This window comes from Polypterus senegalus, chromosome 10 (assembly GCF_016835505.1).
Source record: "Polypterus senegalus isolate Bchr_013 chromosome 10, ASM1683550v1, whole genome shotgun sequence".
Classification (NCBI taxonomy): domain Eukaryota; kingdom Metazoa; phylum Chordata; class Cladistia; order Polypteriformes; family Polypteridae; genus Polypterus; species Polypterus senegalus.
In genome coordinates, this window is record NC_053163.1 from 36958867 (window position 1) to 36981965 (window position 23099).

The 23099-nt window shown below is 40.3% G+C and overlaps 1 long non-coding RNA gene across 2 annotated transcripts; it reads left to right on the forward strand.

The window, feature by feature from the left end:
- Positions 1-427: 427 nt before the first annotated feature.
- Positions 428-16159, forward strand: LOC120537079. 2 transcript variants are annotated; one of them, XR_005635258.1, is made up of 3 exons: positions 428-459; positions 11085-11242; positions 15923-16159. It is a non-coding gene; the product is annotated as an uncharacterized LOC120537079 (long non-coding RNA). The 2 variants fall into 2 exon arrangements; XR_005635259.1 differs by lacking the exon at positions 428-459 and adding an exon at positions 536-753.
- The last annotated feature ends 6940 nt before the right edge of the window (positions 16160-23099 follow it).

A 23099-nucleotide genomic window follows, 5' to 3' on the forward strand; every position in this document is an offset into this window, starting at 1 on the left:
GTGCTATAAATAATGACAGATGCAGTGGCTTTTTAGAGCGCTTACAGTGCTTAATATACTGCACAAACCTATTAGTGCTGCTTAATATGTAAAGCCTGGAGTACTTTTTTTTAACACACCCCATCAACAAACCACTGACTCGTGGACCTATAATGAGATTGCTCATAAAAATTAAAACTGACGAATGGTCCCATCGCACACACACCACATTATGCCACTATATTATGTCAGTTTGCAGACGGTCCATGTCCCAAGGCTGTCTGCAGCACCCAAAAGGTATCCAGTTTTACTCTGAGACCTCAGGGTTGATCTCATTATGCACCGTTAAACGGTGCAAGCAGGAAAAGCTCCGTTCTTACTACGATCTCTCACTGACAGCATAATTTAAGAACAATGAGCTGAACGCTGTGAAAAACCGCAGCTTTGGTGCACGGCCGATGTTCGGCAGCCGGTATTCAGGTTAGCAAAGCGTTCAATAACAGCCGCTGCTTGCGAATGTGCTTTTTTATTTTTAATCATATCTTGTTTTCTAAGAAATATCTCAACCACAGAGGAAACCAGATGAGTCTACAGGACAAGCGCATTAACAGACCTGAGAACCAAAACGAGCAGAGCTCGAGCTGAGCGCGGGATCCGAGCAGCCTGGCGGTGGGTGAGGGGCGGTGACCCTGCCTGCCTGCAGATACTGACGACCACGGCCTTTCGAGGCCCCACAAGTAATGCGAACGGGAGAGCAGTGTAAGGCATTGACACGTAAGGCCAATTTCGGCGATATTTCTTGATGGTGGTGAAATAAGTGCGGCGTGAAATAAAAACTTTATAAAGTTCGTTTTAGCGTAGGCGCATCATTTTCATACTTCATAGCCGGCAGCGTGCGCGGCCGACCAGGCTACTGTGTTTACCAGCAATGCTAAAATGCAACTTTTTCTGCATTCCTAACAAGTAACGTTCTGTTTTGGGTGTTGTCTGTGTGTATGAATTGACATTATTTTTAAGATTGAAATAAATCAGAAGAAATGGCAGTCAGATAGTGGGCCGGGGTGGAATGGGAGGGGCTGATAAAAATGGAAAAAGTGACGTGGAAATCCTGTGTTCTTTTTGTTTTTGTGCGGCGTCACGCAGCTGCAGTGAGTAATTGTCAGTGCCTTGATAATTGATATTTTCATCAATATGTTACTGAGTCCAAGGGGAGATGGTAGTAAAATGCCCAAGAGATAACAGACTGTCCCTAGAAAGCGTCAGTCTTATGCTTTTGTGGACAGAAGCGCTGGTCAAAAGATGACTCACTGCCCTTATCTCGTGAAAGGCATTAATTTCATCTAAAAGAAACACATTGGCGCTCTCTGACACATGGGTTCCTTGCCTGGCCTCAGCAAGAGTCATTTCGATTTGCTCATTGTGCCTTGTCTGACAACTATGTAACTCCTAAGTGTGGGCCAATAACTATGTGTGTGACTATCTGGTGTTATGCATGGCTTTTAATAAGCAACATCAAATTCCAGAAGCATTAACTGGCAAGACAGTGTGAGCTTTTGTGAAGAAAATGGGCAAGGCCAGCTCAAGGCTGTAGGTCGCCTTCCATGTCTGGTACATTTGCCTCTTTAAGATAATTTTACAAAAACTATCCCAGCGTAATCAAATCACTAGGAGTACCCTAAGTCAGGCATGTCAAACTCACTACCATTGGTGGGCCGCTTCGACTGCCATACGTGTGTCAGCGAGCCGCACTGTAACAAATACTATTATACAAAGTAACTAGCTTTCTTTCCAATACTGAAAACTTTAAAAAATGTAACACTTAAAGTTTAAAGAAAAGCAATTTATTTCCATAGACTCTCCATACAACAGCGTACAATTAGAGTCTTTGCCTCTTAGCTAGGTCCTTATATTATATTCATTGCTTATATACAGTACAGTAGGAGTCTTACAATGTGAGATCTATTTCTTTTGTCCCGACACTTGGCATCTCTTGTTAGTAACCAGTTTGTCAATATCAGGCTTGAAATCTTGTGCAGCTGCAACTTTTATGAGGGATTAAGGGTGCTCGACAGTAAGTCTTAAGCGATGTGGGGTTTTGGTAGCTTTCATTAATGAAAACAATTGCTCACAAAGGTAAGTGCTTCCAAACATTGACAGTACTGTCGATGCCAACTTACGGATCTGCACATACGAGGATGGGAGGTAAGCATACAAGTCTGGCACACCAACTTCGTTGTATTTTGCCATCAGAGTAGAATCTGACTGCAGTTCAATCAATTCCATTTGGATATTCTCAGGCGCATTCTCAGCGTTGTAAGAAAACAGCGCAAAGTACTGTTCGTGTGAACTGAAATCACGAAAACGCTCACTGAATTCATTGCTCAGTAATTTGAGTTGGAAAACAAATCCTCCAAAAATCTCATTTTACTTTATTAAGTTTACTTCAAGGTTTATATTGTAAAATACGCGATATGCAAAAAGCCACCTGACCTACACTAATTTTACAAACTCAGAATCACAAAAATATATTAATAAACAACTTACCAACTTCTCGCGTCCACTTCAGATCTTCAGCTGTAGTCTGCACTAACTGTTCATTACAATACTAGCACAAAATTACATAAAATTAGAGCAACAAAACGTGAAAATATGAGAGCTATTACTACATGTGATGGTCAGTTCTGCTCATTGGCCAGTCTCAGCAGCCCAGCCAGTAGAGTAACCTAGCAGGGGCGGCTCTAGGCCCGTGGTGGCCCTGGGCAGAGAAACAATCGGCCCACCAATGTCAGTATGGTGTCTTATGCACAGTGGATGGCCACATCCATTGCGGACACTGCATGGCCGCCTCGTGCTCATGACACGCTGCTATATGCGTGTGTCTGTAACTTGAAAACCAAGTGGCGGCCCATGATATTCTCATTACGGCAGAACGTTATAATACTACATATAGCTTACTGCTCTGATTCTAGCGACATTAGTAAATACAGCGTACAAATTAGCAAGAAACACAATGTTTTTTGGCCACATTGCCATCAGCTGTGTCATTATTTTGTCTTTCTGTTTAATATTCAATATATATTGGCGTGGCGGTCCTGTGCAGGTGCACAGTTTGCACATGCCTAAGGCCGCCCCTGCTGCAGCCTATCACTTCAGTTGTGACGTTGCGGTTCATTAACTTTGGTCAAGGCTCGTGGCTATAATAGCAGATGACGTTTCCGGTACTGTAATGCCATGGGAAAACGCGCTTTTGTCAGAAGGCAGAAATGATTCGATCACAAACAATAGTAATCATTTTGTACAAGTTCAGTGCTAACTAGGATCTCATGCGGGCTGCACTGATTTCTGTTGTGCGTGAAATTTCCGCGTGTTTGACATGCCTGCTCTAAGTTGTCACAGTCGAGGGTGGTCCGCCTAGAAGGTATGTGTGCATTATAATGCATTATATACCAGTAACGGCGCACTGTGCGATAATGTACAATGAATACATTTAACTCAATCTCTGTACGTTTAGCATTCGTTTGCTCAGAGGTTGATGCGCGTGCTGCTTCATGAGCAGCTCTTCTCTTCTCCACCTTAGCGGCCTGCTTCTTTTCTTCTTTCATCAGCATCTTTTCACGTTAAAACTGATTAAGTCAGTGCTTGTGTTGCAATTACTTTTTCCTTAATTTTTCACTTAAGATGGCACTTAAGTCTTCAATCTGCCTCAAGAATAATTTAAGATATAAAGAGGTAAAGGAAGTGACGTCGAAGGTGGTAGGGATGAGAACGGCGCTCGTATGCATGCGTCGCACAGCTGCCCTACTGGCGGTTTCCGAGAGTTGATTCTACAATAAAATAAAATAAAAATAAAAAGGAATAAACTTGGAGGTCAATCATCATCCCAAAATCAGATAGTAGATGTCATGTAATTTATGTGTACCGAATTTCAGGTCAATAGGTCAAATGGTTTGCGAGCTACAGGTGATTTAAAATACTGGACAGACAAACGGACAGCCAGAGTAGCATATTATATCGATAGATGAGATGTAGGCTGACCAGATTTTCATTGTTCCAAAATGGGACACAACTCATTAATCCAACAAGTGTGCAAGACGCAGTTTATATCAAAGAGTGGGGAGGATGGGATAGGTGGAGTTTCATGCACTCTGTTGTGGCAGGTGGTCTGCCTGAACCCTTACCCGGCCGGGATGCCCAGAGTGTGGAACCAGGGGAGAGAGCATTTTCAGGACAGTTTCCCCCACGGGCTGACAGGGGGCAGCCCCCTTGGTTTCCAGCATGACCATGGGTTCCAACAGGGTTGAGGGTTGACTTGGGGCAAGGAAGGGACTGTTGTGGTCATGGTGCTGGTGATTGTGCACTTTTATTCTGTAAATAAACATGTGCTGGGTGCAAAACGTGTCTCCTGCCTGACTGTGTCCGGGTTGGCTTCACACTATAAAAATGTACATGAAATCAAATGGGTGGAGGTCCTACGTTTTGTTTCAACCGTCTGACAACATTTTGTTTAGCATACAATGCTAAAAACGGGACTGTCTCAGAGGAGAATGCAACATTTGGTCAGATTAATTAGATGGCATTGGCACTTACTCATAGTAGCTCATGATATCAAAGAGAGGGAGAACACCCTTTTAAATTACATGCAACACGACACACTGACAATCGATTGAGAGCAGGGTGGAGCTTAGAAAAACCTTGGCACCTCTAGGCTGGGGTCTACTTGATCCTAGAGTTGGTTGTGGAGATGGAGATTTGAAATGTATGGCTACCTTGGTCCCAAAAAAACAGGGACATTCATTAGGAAAGCCTTATTTCACTCCTTCACCTTCTGTGTACCTCTTTGTCACCCCAGCCTCTGTAGGATGACTTTAAAACAGGTTTCATGGAGCAGACTGTCTTTCACTGTAATGAAAGTGTTAAATATTTCAGCCAGGGTCCTTCCCTGGCTGGGGTTCAACTGTTACTTTTATGTCTTTGTTATTTATTTTTGATTCAATTTCTTATGTTATTGTTGTTGATTATGTAGTTTCCATATGTTTAAACATCTTGTCCCGTGTACCAGGGGCCTCATGTGTAATTCCATGCTTAGAATTCACACTAAAACTGACAAAAATAGATATGTTCATACTCACAAAAAAATGCACAAAAAGATGCATAAAACGGTGCGTAAGCAAAGTTCCATGCACTTTCCCTTTATAAATCCCAATCAACTTAAATTTTTTTGCACATGCATCCACCTACAGTCCCACCCCTGACTTCTAGAATTATGCCAATTTGAATATGCAAATCAACATAAATAACTCCTTCCATTCAGTGTTTTGTTAAAAGACAATGGCAGAAGCATGTGTAAAAAAGAAGAATTACAGCGAATGCGAAATGGAGGTCCTGTCTCAGTGAAGTGGAAGCATGGGACAACTTACTATTTGGTGGCTTAAGCAGGGGTATAAGCAATAGAAGGAAATTGATGGAGTGGGAGAGCATGGTGGAGGTACTTAAAAGTTCAAGTTCAGAAAGTCACACACTGCTTGAAATAAAGAGAAGTGGTCACATATCAAAGTCGACGTGAAAAGCGAGTCGCAGCCCACCGTCTGAAATAAAGGTCTTTGTCGAGGTTAACATTGAAATGTCAACTTTAATCTTAAAATTTCCACTTTTATTTTAAAGTTTGTTTTTAGTTTCAAAGTAGAACATTGTAAACTTGTCATCTTAAAATCAGTGTTTATTTTACTGGAGTTTCTTAAACCCCATCATTACTAAAGTAGCACATTAAATGTTTTGCATTCTAAGTATTCTCAGACCCTGTCATTTATCAAAAATGTGCTTCTTAAATGGGCTTTCTCTTATGCCAACAGGAGCATGCAGGCAGTGATTGCCACGCAGAAACATTACATTCATGATATTACAGCTCTCTTAACATTTTAGAATACTAAGATGTATACTTTTTTTTATTCATGATGAAATTCATTGAACATGGTGGGGGCACGATGGCATATCGGTAGTGATGAGCTGGCATCCTGTCCAGGGAATGTTCCTGCCTCGCACACAATGTTTGCTGAGACAGGAGCAACCCTGGATGGAATAATTTATTGCAGCAGCATTCTCTCTGTAAAATGTTCTAACCAATTCCAGTCCTTCTGTTTTCTTTCTCCACGTAGCCAATTACCACACAATAAACATTTGTAATAAAAATAAAACCAGCTGTAAGCTTAGAACGCTGATCCTTCAAAATTTTTAAGGAACATTAAAAAATCTTTGCTATAAATGTTTAATTATTCCATCCATCCAGCCAGGGTTGCGCCAGTCCCAGCAAGCATAAAGCATGAGGCTGGAACAATGCTGAAGACGGGACACCATCTCATTGAAGGGTGAATACGAACACACACATACATTAGTAGAGTCAATTTAGCATCACCAGATTCTTTAACCTGCATGCCTTTGGAAGGAAACCAAAGCGTGCATAGGAAACCCACCAGGAAAACATACAAATTCCAGGCCAGGGACACCTAGGATGTGACCCCCTTACTGCAAGACAGCAGCGCTTCCACCGCACCACTGTGCCCCCACTTGTTTAATTATTAACAGTATATAATATATAAATGAAGCTAACAATTTTTCTTTAAAATGTAATATACGTATTTTAATGCATTTCATCATAAAAATGATATCAGCTATACATCCTTGTAATTCTAACAGCATGCAGCTCTTGGAAGCTCTTAGAAATCTAAATCAACTTAGAAGCGAGTCATCATCATGGGACAAGCAGTCTGTATGCTCTCTTCTAATTTTTCCATTTGTAATTTCTTCTCACAACGCTAAAGTAGCCATGGTAGTTGGAATAGTTTGGCCATTCTGTGCACCATTATATTGTTACACATTGATTATAATCAAGTGCCTTAAATTTGTAAATGATATGCAATTTATTTCGGTATATTGGATAAATCCTGCATTCATGGAAGCAAATATTAAAAAGAAAGGGAAACCGCACAAAAACAGTAGCACTGCTTTAGTGCTAGGTGCCACCCATTTGCAAAACTGAGCAGAAACATGCTTATGCATGGTCTGAGGCTTCCATGAAAATGTGCGTAGCTTTATGCCAAGTTTATTTTTTATACATCTCAAAGTGATTGTGGAAATTGGCGTATGCAACATTTTTGTGAGTACACACTGTTTATATAAGAGGCCCCATTTGTTTTATGGCTCACCTCTCAAAGACTGCCTTCAGGCCTGTTAAGGCAGGGGTGACCCACAGTCACTTGCAGTTCATTCAAATGTGCTTGGGAGTTGGTGAGTTATTATTGTGATTTTATGTACTTTGTGATTATTGGATTTTTTTTTAACCCGTGCTGTTTTTTTAACTTTCTTAACTGGAATTTTGCTTAGGACTTGTTTGCCTTGACTTACCTTTTCCTTTGTAAAATGTCTTGTTGTTACAGAGTGTTTTTTGTGAACGATGAATCTTTTTATTAATAAAGGCTTTATGGATTGCCCTTGTCACTAGTCAGGTTTGATGGTTTTCCAAACTAGTGGGCATTTTTGGACGTTTTTTGGGACTTTATGCGTCTTTAGCTCTTCAAGCACATAGCAGAAAGAGAGTGATGACAGTGTCCACTTTTCAACAACACCATGTCATTGGCCACATGGCTGCAATCACCCTTCTGAGCTTGCATGCATGGAAGACAGATGTTGAAGAATCAAGGTTAAAATGAGTGAAACTGCATTCAGATTCTCTAAACCATCATATGCCAAAGGAAAGCTTGAACCATTTCCTTCTGTTGAAAAAATGTCTTGTAAGTAAAGTTGTAAAAGCAGTTTTTTCTGTAGTAGGTTTGAACCTCCCCCATCCTCACAAACTATGCTTTACACTGACATGAGCATTCTTTCGAAGGTGCCAAGGCAGTAAAAATAAAGGTAGTTCAGTTTATATACATAAATACGGCATTTAAGGATGGTGACTGCTGAGCTGCTTTCCTTTCCAAACATTTTCCAGGCATTTCATCTGTTTCTCTTCCCCAACACAAAGCTGTTGCTTTTTCTCCTAAAACGGAGCTTCTTAGCTGCTGGCAGTAGTCTGTCTTCCATACCTAACCTTGAGATTTATCTATGGTCATCTGAATGTCTGAGCATGCATCACTTCTTAGTTCTAGATAATATGTTTGAATAACTAATGATGTTTATGTCTAGCCTGGCTCTCTGTTAAAAGTTTACCATTGTTTTATTAAGATTTTGACCCACTGATTACATACGGTATGTGCTTCCTGGCTGTTTTACTTCATTTTTTTATCAGATCGATAGACTATGTCTCCCTGAAGTTTATAAGGTGTACACAGTGAGTACTACTTCTTAGTGGCTCTTTATTTATTAAGCCATGTAATCATAATGCCCAGTTTGAAGCTTAACCTGATTGTAGGGTCCTCCTCTCATCACTATAGGTCTGGTTAAACTGTAGTCCTTATCTTTCCCACATCCTCATCCCGAGATTATAACCTATCTGGTATCTGTAACTGACTGTCTACACCTTAGTCCCACTATTTGTGTGACAAATAAAGTAAAGCAGAATTTTGATACTTAATAAATGTATTTATTTAAAAATATGCACTATGCAATGTTCCTGGTGAAAACACAATTGCCTGTTTGTAATTAAGAAATAGCTTATATTTCTTTTGCTGCAATAATTTCAGCCAAATATTTCTTGTAGTTCTTGATCAGCCTTTCAAAGTGCTGTTGAGAAACAACCTGATCTTTCTTGAAGAATTCTTCGAACTAGGTGACATTTTATCAGTTTTTTGAGCAAGAAGAGCTCATTTCAGGTCTTACTATAACATCTAATGAGGCTGAGCACTTTAATTAGGTCACTTCATTTCTCAGAATGCATGTTTTTGTACTGTTCTAAATGAAGAATTGTTTCCATGTTTTAAATTATTATCTTGATATGTGACTTCACTCTGTTTCAGCTTCCACTTAATTGTGATTGGCCTGTCATTCTCCCTTTCAATATACTGGTCAACATATAAAAAGAAAATATGGTCTCAGCATTCATCTTTGAGGGACGCCATATTTACAGTATGTGGGATGTGTATAGGATTTAGGTAGAAATGAGAAAATGTTTTCATTAGACAATAAACCACACCAAATTCTCTGCAAATAAATCAGTCCAGTTTGGTTCAGTTCCATGTCATTTCCTGTGTAGAAATCAATCTCACACAGAATTAATCTACTCAGTGTCCATTATATAATCCAACTGTCTATTAGGCACTCCAAAACACCATGGTGCAGGTGAACATTGATGGCTTTAGTGGAATACAATAAAGACTAGATGTCAGGTAAATCATTGGTGGTGACTAGTAATGAGCAAACTCCACTGAATTTGCTTGGCCTTGAGTTTGGTGAAAATGTGGAAAAGTTTAGGAATTTTGCTGAACTAGGTAAAATGCATTGAAGTCCTTCTGGGAAGAAGAAAGTGAACTAGTTTTGAGTGGTTTATAATGACGCATAAATAATACTAATTGGTCTTTTCAGTGTCCAAGAGGGCCAGGGAAGCATTTGCCAACTATTCTGGACTGATTATTTGGGCCAAATGTGACCTGAACTGTAAGGCAGCAGGGCTAACCACTGTCCCACCGTACATCCCTGGGATAAAATAATACTCTGAGCCCAGGGTACTCTAAGTCCTTTATGTCTGTATTGGCTGAGCTCCTATCACTATGACTGAATAACATGCACAGAGCCTGTGATACAAGGGATCAGCAATATATATTTAGGGGGCTGTCCCTGTCACTTCCTGATCTCTGCTACAAAGCAGGGAGCATAACAAATTAATCTAGCAGTGAAGACAAAATTTTACAAAGAATCTATACACAACACAACAAAGCATAATAATAATATTCTTATTATGGTCAGCTAATGTACCCATCAAATGAAAAAACTACATTCTGTGAGATGCAAATCCAGTGATGTCCTTACCCAGTCTGGAGAACAGGATGGGGAGGGACATCACATATGTATGGACTGTATATGCCTTAAAATTATTCATGCATGTGCAAAGCAGATTGGGCAGGGGGTAAAGTAATGCAGTGGATTATGCTTACGGTACACATACATAAAATTTATGTTCATGTGCAACACATGCTTTAACAAATTTCACCAGCCCTAGTTGTGACACATCCATCCACAGTTCAAAAAGAAAAAGCTAATCAGAACAGAAATGATTCAAAAAGCCACTACAGGAAACAAAAAAGATAAAGGTAATTATTACCTCAGATACTATAACTCATAACTAATAACCTACGTATTTAACCTGCAACTAACAGTTTCAGTGTCCAGGGGATAATACACTCACACTGGGTTTTTATGAAGATTTGTTTTATCTGTTATTGTCATATACTATTTAAACTGTGCATAGTGAATTTGTGAATTTCCCCTTGGGATTAATAAAGTATCTATCTATCTATAAAGTATCTGTCTAGTGTCTATATTACTTTTATTTTAATTGATACATTTTCATCTGAGCTGTTACACCAGTTATTACTGTTCATACTGTCTGTTGCATTTAATTTTATTTACTATTTTATTGTATTGTCTTATTTTCAGGTAGCTCTATTTATTGATGTTCTATTTTTATTTTATTGTTCTATTTTTATATTACATATTGAGTGTGGAAGTTGTAAATGAAATTTTGTTGCATTTGTGTAAAAACAATAAAAATATTCTGTTCTATTGTAAAAGATAATATGAAGAGTCTCAGTATCAGCCATGATAAGTGCATGCTATTCTAAAATAATGATTCTTTAGCCTGAATTTAAATACTGAGACAAGCATGTCCTCTCAGATATTGGTAGGCGGATAATTTAGGTGTCCTAAAGTTTAACGGCTCTCCCTGCTACAGTAAGTTTATCAAGTATTGTTATGTTTCCGCCAGGGTGTGTTTTCTTTTCTGGGCCTTCTTCGTTAATTAAGTATTATTTGTTATGTTAACTGTAATTGTATTATTTCTTAATTTTGCTTTGTTTATTTAAAATTTAGTTTGCATGCATTTTGTATAGTTCTAACTATGTTCCTTGTAATAATAGTAATAATGATAATAATAACAATAATACATTTTCTTTATATAGTGCCTATCCTATGTGCAAGACACAACTTTGTGACTGGAACCCTGGAGAGGCGTGTCTGCTTTGATATAACCACTGAAGAAGTGCCCTCAGCCTTTATATTCTAAAGCTGAGAGTAGATCCTTCAGTGGTTCATTGATGCTCAATGAGTGTAGATATTTGTAAGTACTGGATTTTCTGGTTTATTGAAATGTTATTGCTTCTGGCCTTGGGTTTTGAGTTTTGGATTACTTATTGGGTATTTTTGTTCTCAATTACTTTTTTGTCCTATTTGTCATATTTTACTCTTTTATTATTTCTAAATATATTTTGCATTTATAAAGATCCTTCATTGCCCTCTACCTTCCTAGCAAAAGATTTTAAAAAGGTTCCTTTATCTAGATGGGAATTTGTGTATTTTGGTGGTATGTTTTTAAATATTAAAGAAGTGTTTGGAACTTTGAAGCTAGGGCCCCATTTTTGTCCTGGTTAGGCGGAAGCAGCCTGTAAATTATGGGATCAGGCTCCCTGGCGAAAGCCTTGTGTGGATTTAATGGAGAATATACAACCTCTTGGTATAGTAGTGCACTTTAATTATAACAAGTGCAGGCAATAATAAGCTTTCTAAGGTAATAGCTGACATAAAAGTATCATTCAGTTATATTAACACAAATCAGTATCCTCACTTTACAAATGAAAGTTAATATTACCTTTCTGAACTATAACTCAAATTGGCAACATGTTAAGAGAAAAAATGGTCCCTTCAGCAAACCCTGAGGGATAATACTAGACTATAATGACGTCATATATTTATTGGACATCTGCATTTATTGAAAATTATTTGATAAAATGAATTGAATCATCTAAAAATAAATGGTTGACAGTACAAGTATATTGTTGAAACTGACAAACTGCCAATAATACAAAAACTAGATCCCCAGGCTTATGAGCCTGTGCTTAATTCTTTACAAGAAACTGATAGAGAAACTTTAAAGAATACTTCAATAACAAAACAGTGGTGTTTAGTGTAAATACAGGGTTTATTTCAAAAATAAAAAACAAGTAAAAAGTCAGAAATGCTTTCCAGAATGGTAGGCTGAAAAGATACAAAAAAAATAAAGTTCATAAACTAGAAAATCAGAAAAAGCACCTGCAAATACCCAACAATGAAAATCTAAAAGCTAATTTCAGGAAATGGAGAACCAAACAACAGAAGTGAAAACTAAAGACACAGCAGAGAACTAAGGTTTTTGAGGCTGTTCAAACAGAATTAAAGGCAGTCCATCAGCTGTAGCATTAGGGGTCACAAATTCAATATACAGTCTAGAAGGCACATAATACAAATAATGAAAAAATACATAACCAATATACTGTAAAACAATAAAACATAATAAATCAATGCTCACTAAGTAAAAATGAAATGCAAATAGAAAAAACAAAAACATAAATTAATAAAGATTATTCAAAATATACAGTTGTGCTTGAAAGTTTGTGAACCCTTTAGAATTTTCTATATTTCTGCATAAATATGACCTAAAACATCATCAGATTTTCACTCAAGTCCTAAAAGTAGATAACAAGAAACCAGTTAAACAAATGAGACAAAAATATTGGTCATTTATTTATTAAGGAAAATGATTGAATATTACATATTTGTGAGTGGCAAAAGTATGTGAACCTTTGCTTTCAGTATCTGGTGTGACCCCCACTTTGCAGCAATAACTCCAACTAAACGTTTCCGGTAACTTTTGATCATTCCTGCACACCAACTTGGAGGAATTTTAGCCCATTCCTCCGTACAGAACAGCTTCAACTCTGGGATGTTGGTGGGTTTCCTCACATTAACTGCTCGCTTCAGGTCCTTCCACAACATTTCGATTGGATTAAGGTCAGGACTTTGACTTGGCCATTCCAAAACATTAACTTTATTCTTCTTTAACCATCCTTTGGTAGAATGACTTGTGTGCTTAGGGTCGTTGTCTTGCTGCATGACCCACCTTCTCTTGAGATTCAGTTCACGGGCAGATGTCCTGACATTTTCCTTTAGAATTCTCTGATATAATTCAGAATTCACTGTTCCATCAATGAAGGCAAGCTGTTCTGGCCCAGATACAGCAAAACAGGCCCAAACCATGATACTACCACCACCATGTTTCACAGATGGGATAAGGTTCTTATGATGGAATGCAGTGTTTTCCTTTCTCCAAACATAATGCTTTTCATTTAAACCAAAAAGTTCTATTTTGGTCTCATCCAACCACAAAACATTCTTCCAATAGTCTTCTGGTTTGTCCACGTGATCTTTAGCAAATTGCAGACGAGCAGCAATGTTTTTTTGGAGAACAGTGGCTTTCTCCTTGCAACCCTACCATGCAGACCATTGTTGTTCAGTGTTCTCCTGATGGGGGATTCATGAACATTAACATTAGCCAATGTGAGAGAGGCCTTCAGTTGCTTAGAAGTTACCCTGGGGTCCTTTGAGACCTCGCTCACTATTACATGTTTTGCACTTGGAGTGATCTTTGTTGGTCAACCACTCCTGGGGAGGGTAACAATGGTCTTGAATTTCCTCCATTTGTACACAATCTGTCTGACTGTGGATTGGTGGAGTCCAAACTCTTTAGAGATGGTTTTGTAACCTTTTCCAGCCTGATGAGCATCAACAACTCTTTTTCTGAGGTCCTAAGAAATCTCCTTTTGTTCGTGCCATGATACACTTCCACAAACATGTGCTGTGAAGAGCAGACTTTGATAGATCCCTGTTCTTTAAATAACACAGGGTGCCCACTCACACCTGATTGTCATCCCATTGATTGAAAACACCTGACTCTAATGTCACCTTCAAACTAACTGCTAATCCTAGAGGTTCACATACTTTTGCCACTCACAAATATGTAATATTCGATCATTTTCCTCAATGAATAAATGACCAAGTATAATATTTTTGTCTAATTTGTTTAACTGGTTTCTCTTTATCTACTTTTAGGATTTGAGTGAAAATCTGATGATATTTTAGGTCATATTTATGCAAAAATATAGAACATTCTAAAGGGTTCACAAACTTTCAAGCACAACTGTAACAATATACACCAAGGGGAGCATTTGCACAGCCTTAAATACCTTCAGATAATGAGGTTGCTTTGGTAGTTACAAAATGGCTGTCAGTTGAAAGCAAAATGGTGACAATTAAGAACAAATACAATAATTTAAAATCAGAAAATAAACAATAATGAGGTATCACAGCAGTTGCAAAAATTAACATTTCTGCAAAACACTTGAGAAAATAATTACAGTTATACAACTCAGTAAACCATCAGACATAGCTTCTAGGATGAAGCTTGGGAAGAGGTTGTGGGTGGATGTTTAATTTGGATGGCTCAGGAACTTTACCAGAGGAGTGTGATGTGTTTTGTAAGGAAACTCCTGCTTTGTTTACCAGTTGCAAGTAAACACAGAGTTGTCACTGCTACTAGATACTGTCAAATTCAGGTGAAATGTTCTGTGTTCAGCCAGGTCTTCCTTCTTTAACTACTGTGTAAACTCCAAAATTAGGCAAGTTCACACTGGAGTATATGCATCTTTCCAGTATAACTGTGATTTTTATTATATGTGAACTGCCACAAAATTTTCACAGAGTGGATTCTACAAAGTAGCACCCAGTAACTTTATATGTGATATTTTGGTTTCTGAATGAACACTGAATGCTTTTACCTGCTTGTGTGTGTATCCCCCATCCAAACCCCCATCCCAATTATTACAGTTTCTTCCCACTATCCAATTCCTGGAAAATATATGATTTTGCACACTTAAATGGTTCTGTTTTATTGAGTACTTCATTTGAAGAGTGCCCTGTCCAGTGGTATCTCTTGTTTTTGCCTGGGATAAATCCTTGCTATCTGTGGCTCTGTATTGAATATATGCATTCCTACTGTAAAATCAGTTAGAAAGTGCTCCTTATTTTTCTCTCCATTAGACATTACAACATAACTTTGAAAGAGCATAGAACCATAGCTTATGATATAATCTAATAGAAAATTAGATTTGAAATACTAGAAATTCTCAACTGGCTTATTGCTATTTTTCTTGGATTTCTGAGAGGCACACACTGTGCCAAAAAAGAAAAGTGACCTGCTTCACCTAAGAAAAACAGCAAACATTTCTTGGAAAACATCTTGTCCTGATACTTAAATTAATAAATTAGTGTCTAGGTAATATTTATAGTACATGCTATTCTGTAGCTTGTAGTTAGGAAGAACTAAAGAATCTTTTTTAAAAATGTAGTTCTTGTTACAAAGGAGTGATTCTGACAGAGTATAAAAATCTTTCATTTCACAAGACTGGTTACATTTACTAGAATAAAAAATACCTTGTTTTACTAAGATTTTTATTCAAAGCAGAACTGTTAAGGTCTACTTCTTACAAGTCTATTTAAACAGTATAGAACATAAATGGAAATGTACTCGTAATATAAAATGACAATGTAGCATCTGCATTAGTTAACTGTTGTGGTTTTACAATATTTTTGTCATTTATTTGGTGTTCAAGTGGTCCTATTAATTGTCATTTTATATATTATTAAATTATTCTATTTCTAAAACCACAACCATATTGAAATATAATGGAGAAAACAATGATTGACAGCTGCTGGCCCTTTGAGGTATGAATTTCTGTTTCAGTCAAACATTTACAGGTTGTGTCTGCATATAGAGAATTACACTCCACACTGTTTGTTTTGGTTTCTTAATATATATATTGTCACACACGTGCGACTAGGAAGACATTGTATGGACCAAGCAAAGGTAATTCCACGCCAGGCAAGGGGGTGGCGGGGTGCACTAAACCTTCTCTTGTTACCTCTACAGACCAGCCGCGGGAAAATCTGTCTGATTTAATGCAGATGACGTCACTTCCGGTTCCAGCGCCTAGAAGAATATCACTTTTAGTTACGGCTGACTAATGAAGAAACATCACTTCCGGTCCCCTTACATCACTTCCTGTCCTAACCCTTAAAGAAGCCATCTTGTCAATCCTTCTTCAGTTCTGTTTTGGACTCAATATAGAGAACATCTCTGTATTTTCAAAGTTTCTTTTGCAGCCAGGAATAATATACGGGTGGCCGCCCCAAACCTTTTTAAGTGTGTTGAGTGAAATCCTTTTACAGTGGCGTAGTCGGCAGGATGGTGACCTACTGGAGAGAATGGAAGTCCGTACCAAACAAAGACTCGACACACTACACCAAATTCAAGAAAAGTCAGATAGGTAAGTACCGCTCCCGAATTGCCTAGTGGGGGTCAGTCGGGGCATGTCAAGGAAAACTTGAGTATGCTTCGACCCATCATCCTGTTAGAGGTCCAGGGAAAAGTAGAAACGGGAACTACAGGATAAAGCCTGGTGTTTCTGTGGACACACTGAGGACTTATTATGGACTCCTGAGCATGGGGACTGCCCCTGAATATCCCACAAAAGGCAAGCCTTTTGATAAAGATGGGAGAAACCCAGGCTAGCAGGTGGAAAACTTAATGGCCTGGACCTATAAACCTGATACATCTGTGAAAAAACAGGCCATGGCTTTGTGGGCTAAGGTGGTCAGGTGGTTACAACCACACAAGAAATCGAGCCATCAAATAGCAGAGCAGGTGGCCTGCACTTTGCTGCTTCATGCCCTACCTGGAAATATCGCCCAGCCAGCCTGGGGCTTTACTGATATTGTCACGCTAGCCGAGGCAATCGAACTCCTCAAGGCAGAAACCGGCTTGGGAGTATCAGAACAGGACTTGTGTGAACTCGGGGGTATTTGCGTCCCTAACATACAGTCTTGGAGCTACAATGCGAGGCATGCTTGGGTGGAACCTGGGACGCGTCGGCCGGCTCCGCGAAGCAACAACGGGGTCTGCAGAGTGATATTGGGGGAGGCGTGGTGTTCACTCCCTAACCCTCTGGCCTTTACACATACGGGAGAAGTGTTAGTCAATGAAGTTAAAACTGTAACTTTATTTGATTTCGGCAGTAACATTTCCATTGTTGCTCGCCATCTGGTACTACCGTGATAATGGTTAAAAATCAAAACCTGCATTCACAGGGATGTTCGGAATTATAAATCCGCCAAATGTTTTATATGCCAGGATGGTGTATTGAAAGAGTTGACGGTGGCGGTGATGGATAATCCTCCTTTCCCCTGGATATTAGTCAGGGATTGGGTAGACATTAAAAGTGGTAAAACAGACGTTTCTTCCCCAGAATCTCTATGTCTAGTCACGGATGCGGAATCAGTGCCCTCAACTTCTTCCGCACTGTGTATACACCCGGTAGGGGAGCAGAGTTCGGCCTCTGGTGATGACGGGGCGACACCTGGGACATCTCAGCCAAATACGTCATTATCAAGCACGGAGTCGTCTTGGGATGAAAACCCGCCCCTTGAGGTCGAATCCGATCCCCTCACACGCCTGCAGTTTCAATTTAGGCAGACCCCAGCTTCATTTAAAAGGGAGCAGTGGAATGACGACTCCCTTAAGTTTGCAAAGAATGCAGTCGTTCTGATATAGATAGCCAACGTACATTATATCCAATGCCACAAGGTCCTCACTTTGCGTTAAATAACGATCTGTTATATCGGGTAGCTAACCATGAGGGGGAAATTAGGTCATTGTTGTTAGTACCACGGACTTACCGGCGACAAGTCTGTGAACTATCACATACCCATATCCTGGGAGCCCACTTGGGAACCGAAAAAACACTTGAGTGAATTAAGCTCAGATTCTTTTGGCCCGAAATTAATGAGGAGGTCCGGCGCTTTTGCACATCCTGTCCGGAGTGTCAATTAAGGCAGATTGCTAGGAGGGACCATGCTCCTCTTGTTCCACTACCCTTAATAGATGTCCCTTTTGAGCGTATTGAGGTCGACATAGTAGGACCCCTGGAACCCTCAGCCAGAGGTCATAAATATATATTGGTCCTGGTAGATTATGCTACCCGGTTTCCAAAGGCTGTTCCACTGCACTCAGCTACTTCAAAAGCTATCGCACGGGAAGACGTTGATAGGACCAAGCAAAGGTAATTCCATGCCAGGCTAGGGGGTGGTGGGGTGCACTAAACCTTCTCTTGTTACCTCTACAGACCAGCCGCGGGAAAACCTATCTGATTTAAAACAGATGACGTCACTTCCGGTTCTGGCACCTAGAAGAATATCACTTCCAGTCCCGGCGCCTAGAAGAATATCACTTCCAGTTACGGCTGACTAATGAAGAAACATCACTTCCTGTCCTATCCCTTAAAGCTGCCATCTTGTCAACCCTTCTTCAGTTCTGTTTTGGACTCGATATAGAGAACATCTCTGTATTTTCAAAGACTCTTTTGCATCCAGGAATAATATACGGGTGACTGCCCCAAACCTTTTTAAGTGTGTCGAGTGAAATCCCTTTTACTATATAAAATATAAAATATATATATACAGTGCATCCGGAAAGTATTCACAGTGTAACACTTTTTCCACATTTTGTTATGTTACAGCCTTATTCCAAAATGGATTAAATTCATTTGTTTTCGTCAGAATTCTGCACACAACACCCCATAATGACAACGTGAAAAAAGTTTACTTGAGGTTTTTGCAAATTTATTAAAAATAAAAAAACTGAGAAATAACACGTACTGTACATAAGTATTCACAGCCTTTGCTCAATACTTTGTCGATGCACCTTTGGCAGCAATTACAGCCTCAAGTTTTTTTGAATATGATGTCACAAGCTTGTCACATCTGTCCTTGGCCAGTTTCGCCCATTCCTCTTTGCAGCACCTCTCAAGTTCCATCAGGTTGGATGGGAAGCGGTGCACAGCCATTTTAAGATCTCTCCAGAGATGTTTAATTGGATTCAAGTCTGGGCTCTGGCTGGGCTACTCAAGGACATTCACAGAGTTGTCCTGAAGTCACTCCTTTGATATCTTGGCTGTGTGCTTAGAGTCGTTGTCCTGCTGAAAGATGAACCGTTACCCCAGTCTGAGGTCAAGAGCGCTCTGGAGCAGGTTTTCATGATTCAGGATTACTGCAGAGATGGTTGTCCTTCTGGAAGGTTCTCCTCTCTCCACAGAGGACCTCTGGAGCTCTGACAGAGTGACCATCGGGTTCTTGGTCATCTCCCTGACTTATGCCCTTCTCCCCTGTTCGCTCAGTTTAGATGGCCAGCCAGCTCTAGGAAGAGTCCTGGTGGTTTCGAACTTCTTCCACTTATGGATGATGGAGGCCACTGTGCTCATTGGGACCTTCAAAGCAGCAGAAATTTTCCTGTAACCTTTCCAGGATTTGTGCATCGAGACAATCCTGTCTCAGAGGTATACATTCAATTCCTTTGACTTTATGCTTGGTTTGTGCTTGTGTGCCTTTCCAAATCATGTCCAATCAACTGAATTTACCACAGATGGACTCCAATTAAGCTGCAGAAACATCTCAAGGATGTTCAGGGGAAACAGGATGCACCTGAGCTCAATTTTGAGCTTCATGGCAAAGGCTGTGAATACTTATGTACATGTGATTTCTCAGTTTTTTTTATTTTTAATAAATTTGCAAATACCTCAAGTAAACTTTTTTCACGCTGTCATTATGGGGTGTTGTGCGTAGAATTCTGAGGAAAAATTGAATTTAATCCATTTTGGAATAAGGCTGTAACATATCAAAATGTGGAAAAAGTGATGCGCTGTGAATACTTTCCGGATGCACTGTATCTGTGCATTTAAATAATCTCAATCTCTCCTTGAAAAGGAAACATTTTTATATTTCAATGTGAACACCATAGTTGCAAAACTGCAGTTGTTTCATAAACAGTAGTGGTGAATGAGATTTCTATCCACGTATACAAGAATTATTAATAAATGTCGTTAATTTATCAGACAAAGACATGTTGCAAAACTATGAAACTACACTAGGAATGTGATTTTCAGAAAGACCTCTGCCAGTATCTCCCTAAATCAAACAACACAATACTTTCTGGATGCACTGTAGATATATATATATATATATACTGTATATATATACTGTATATATATATATATATATATATATATTTGATTAATCTTTTATTTTATATACCTTGAATAATGTGTTAATATTCCTATTTTTCTTTTGCAACAGGTTAGCTTTCCACCTATATATTAGCGTTTTTTCTGCTTTCATTTTTAGGGGTTATATTGTCTTTCAAAAAGCTGATTTGGGAAATGGTATGAGGGACTTAGTGTCAAATAGAGTACATTTGTTGATTTGGCCCAGTCTAAATGTATTCCTCCAGAAATATAACATGAACATGATCAGTGGCCAATGCCAGGAGTCAAATCCTGGGTCATGAAGACATTTACCAGCAGTGCTAGCTATGGCATCACAATGTTGCCACTTGGGAAGGAACATTGAAGTAACCGGATTAAAATCCAAACATAGAACATATGAAATATACACAGATCTACTATAGATAGATAGATTATTAATCCTAAGGGGAAATTCACATAAAAAACAATATTAAATTAAAGAGTGATAAAAATGCAGGTATAACAGACAATAACGTTGTACTTTATACTACTTAAGAAATGACACAGTATTACTAACTGATTAACCATCACACCACTCCAAATATGACGAATAAAAAACTGATGCTTTGCAACATTATCAGTTTGACCAGTTCTATACATCTCTAGTTTCACTGTTATTTTAACAGAACTAGTTCATGATTTGATTTTCTAAATGCTGTAATAACAATGTGTAAGTACAGAAAGGTGATTGGTCTTTTTACAGTTAAATAGAGAAATATAAAATAATATAATAGTATAGACAATAGACAAATACTGTGTAAATCTGCAGTTAACCTGAGAACACAGGACCATTCTGCCACGACTGCAAACAACAACAACAACATTTATTTATATAGCGTATTTTCATACAAACAATGTAGCTCAAAGTGCTTTACATGATGAAGAAAGAGAAAAAAGACAAAATCCATCCATCCATCCTCTTCTGCTTATTCGGAGTTGGGTCGTGGGGGTAGCAGCTTAAGCAGAGAGCCCAGACTTCCCTCTCCCCGGCCACTTCTTCCAGCTCTTCCGGGAGAATCCCAAGGCATTCCCATGCCAGCTGAGAGAGAGAGTCCCTCCATCGTGTCCTGGGTTTTCCCCGGGGCATCCTCCCGGTTGGACGTGCCCGGAACACCTCACCAGGGAGGTGTCTAGGAGGCATCCTGATCAGATGCCCGAGCCACCCCATCTGACTCCTCTTGATGCGGAGGAGCAGCGGCTCTACTCTGAGTCCCTCCCGGATGACTGAGCTTCTCACCTTATCTTTAAGGGAATGCCCAGACACCCTGCAGAGGAAACTCATTTCAGCCGCTTGTATTCGCGATCTCGTTCTTTCGGTCACTACCCATAGCTCATGATCATAGGTGAGGGTAGGAATGTAGATCGACTGGTAAATTGAGAGTTCTTTTTTCACCACGACAGACCGATGCAGAGCCCGTATCACTGCGGATGCCGCACCGATCTGCCTGTTGACCTCACGGTCCATTCTTCCCTCACTCGTGAACAAGACTCCGAGATACTTGAACTCCTCTACTTGGGGCAGGATCTCTCCCCCAACCCTGAGAGGGCACTCCACCCTTTTCCGACTGAGGACCATGGTCTTGGATTTGGAGGTGCTGATTCTCATCCCAGCCGCTTCACACTCAGCTGCGAACCGATCCAGAGAGAGCTGAAGATCACGGCCTGATGAAGCAAACAGGACAACATCATCTGCAAAAAGCAGTGACCCAATCCTGAGTCCACCAAACCGGACCCCTTCAGTACCCTGGCTGCGCCTAGAAATTCTGTCCATGAAAGTTATGAACAGAATTGGTGATAAAGGGCAGCCCTGGCGGAGTCCAACTCTGGACCAACGGTGGACAAGAATCTCCTCAAAGCCGTCCGAAAGTCGTTCTCCATGGCCTCTCCAAACTCCTCCCATGTCCGAGTTTTTGCCTCAGCAACCACCAAAGCCACATTCCGCTTGGCCTGCCTGTACCTATCAGCTGCCTCCAGAGACCCGCAGGACAAAAAGGTCCTGTAGGAATCCTTCTTCAGCTTAACGGCATCCCTCACCGACGGTGTCCACCAACGGGTTCGGGAATTGCCGCCATGACAGGCACCGACCACCTTATGGCCACAGCTCCGGTCAGCCGCCTCAACAATAGAGGCTCGGAACTTGGCCCATTCGGACTCAATGTCCCCCACCTCCCTCGGGATGTGGTCGAAGTTCTGCCGAAGGTGGGAGTTGAAGCCACTTCTGACAGGGGACTCTGCCAGCCGTTCCCAGCAGACCCTCACAACACGTTTGAGCCTACCAGGCCTGACCAGCATCTTCCCCCACCATCGAAGCCAACTCACTACTAGGTGGTGATCAGTTGACAGCTCCGGCCCTCTCTTCACCCAAGTGTCCAAGACATGTGGCCACAAGTCCGATGACACGACCACAAAGTCGATCATCAAACTGAGGCCTAGGGTGTCCTGGTGCCAAGTGCACATATGAACACCCCTATGCTCGAACATGGTGTTCATTATGGACAATCCGTGACGAGCACAGAAGTCCAATAACAAAACACCCCTCGGGTTCAGATCGGGGGATGGGCATTCTTCCCACTCATGCCCTTCCAGGTCTCACTGTCATTGCCCATGTGAGCATTGAAGTCTCCCAGCAGAACGAGGGAGTCACCAAAAATATGCCCTCTAGCACCCCCTCCAGGGACTCCAAAAAGGGTGGATACTCCAAACTGCTGTTCAGAGCATACACACAAACAACAGTCAGGACCCTTCCCCCCACCCAAAGGCAGAGGGAGGCCACCCTCTCGTCCACCGGGGTAAACCCCAATGCACAGGCTCCAAGTCGGGGGGCAGTAAGTATGCCCACACCTGCTCGGCGCCTCTCACCGGGAGCAACTCCAGAGTGGTAGTGAGTCCAGCCCCTCTCAAGGAGATTGGTTCCAGAGTCCAAGCTGTGCATCGAGGTGAGTCTGACTATATCTAGCCGGAACCTCTCAACCT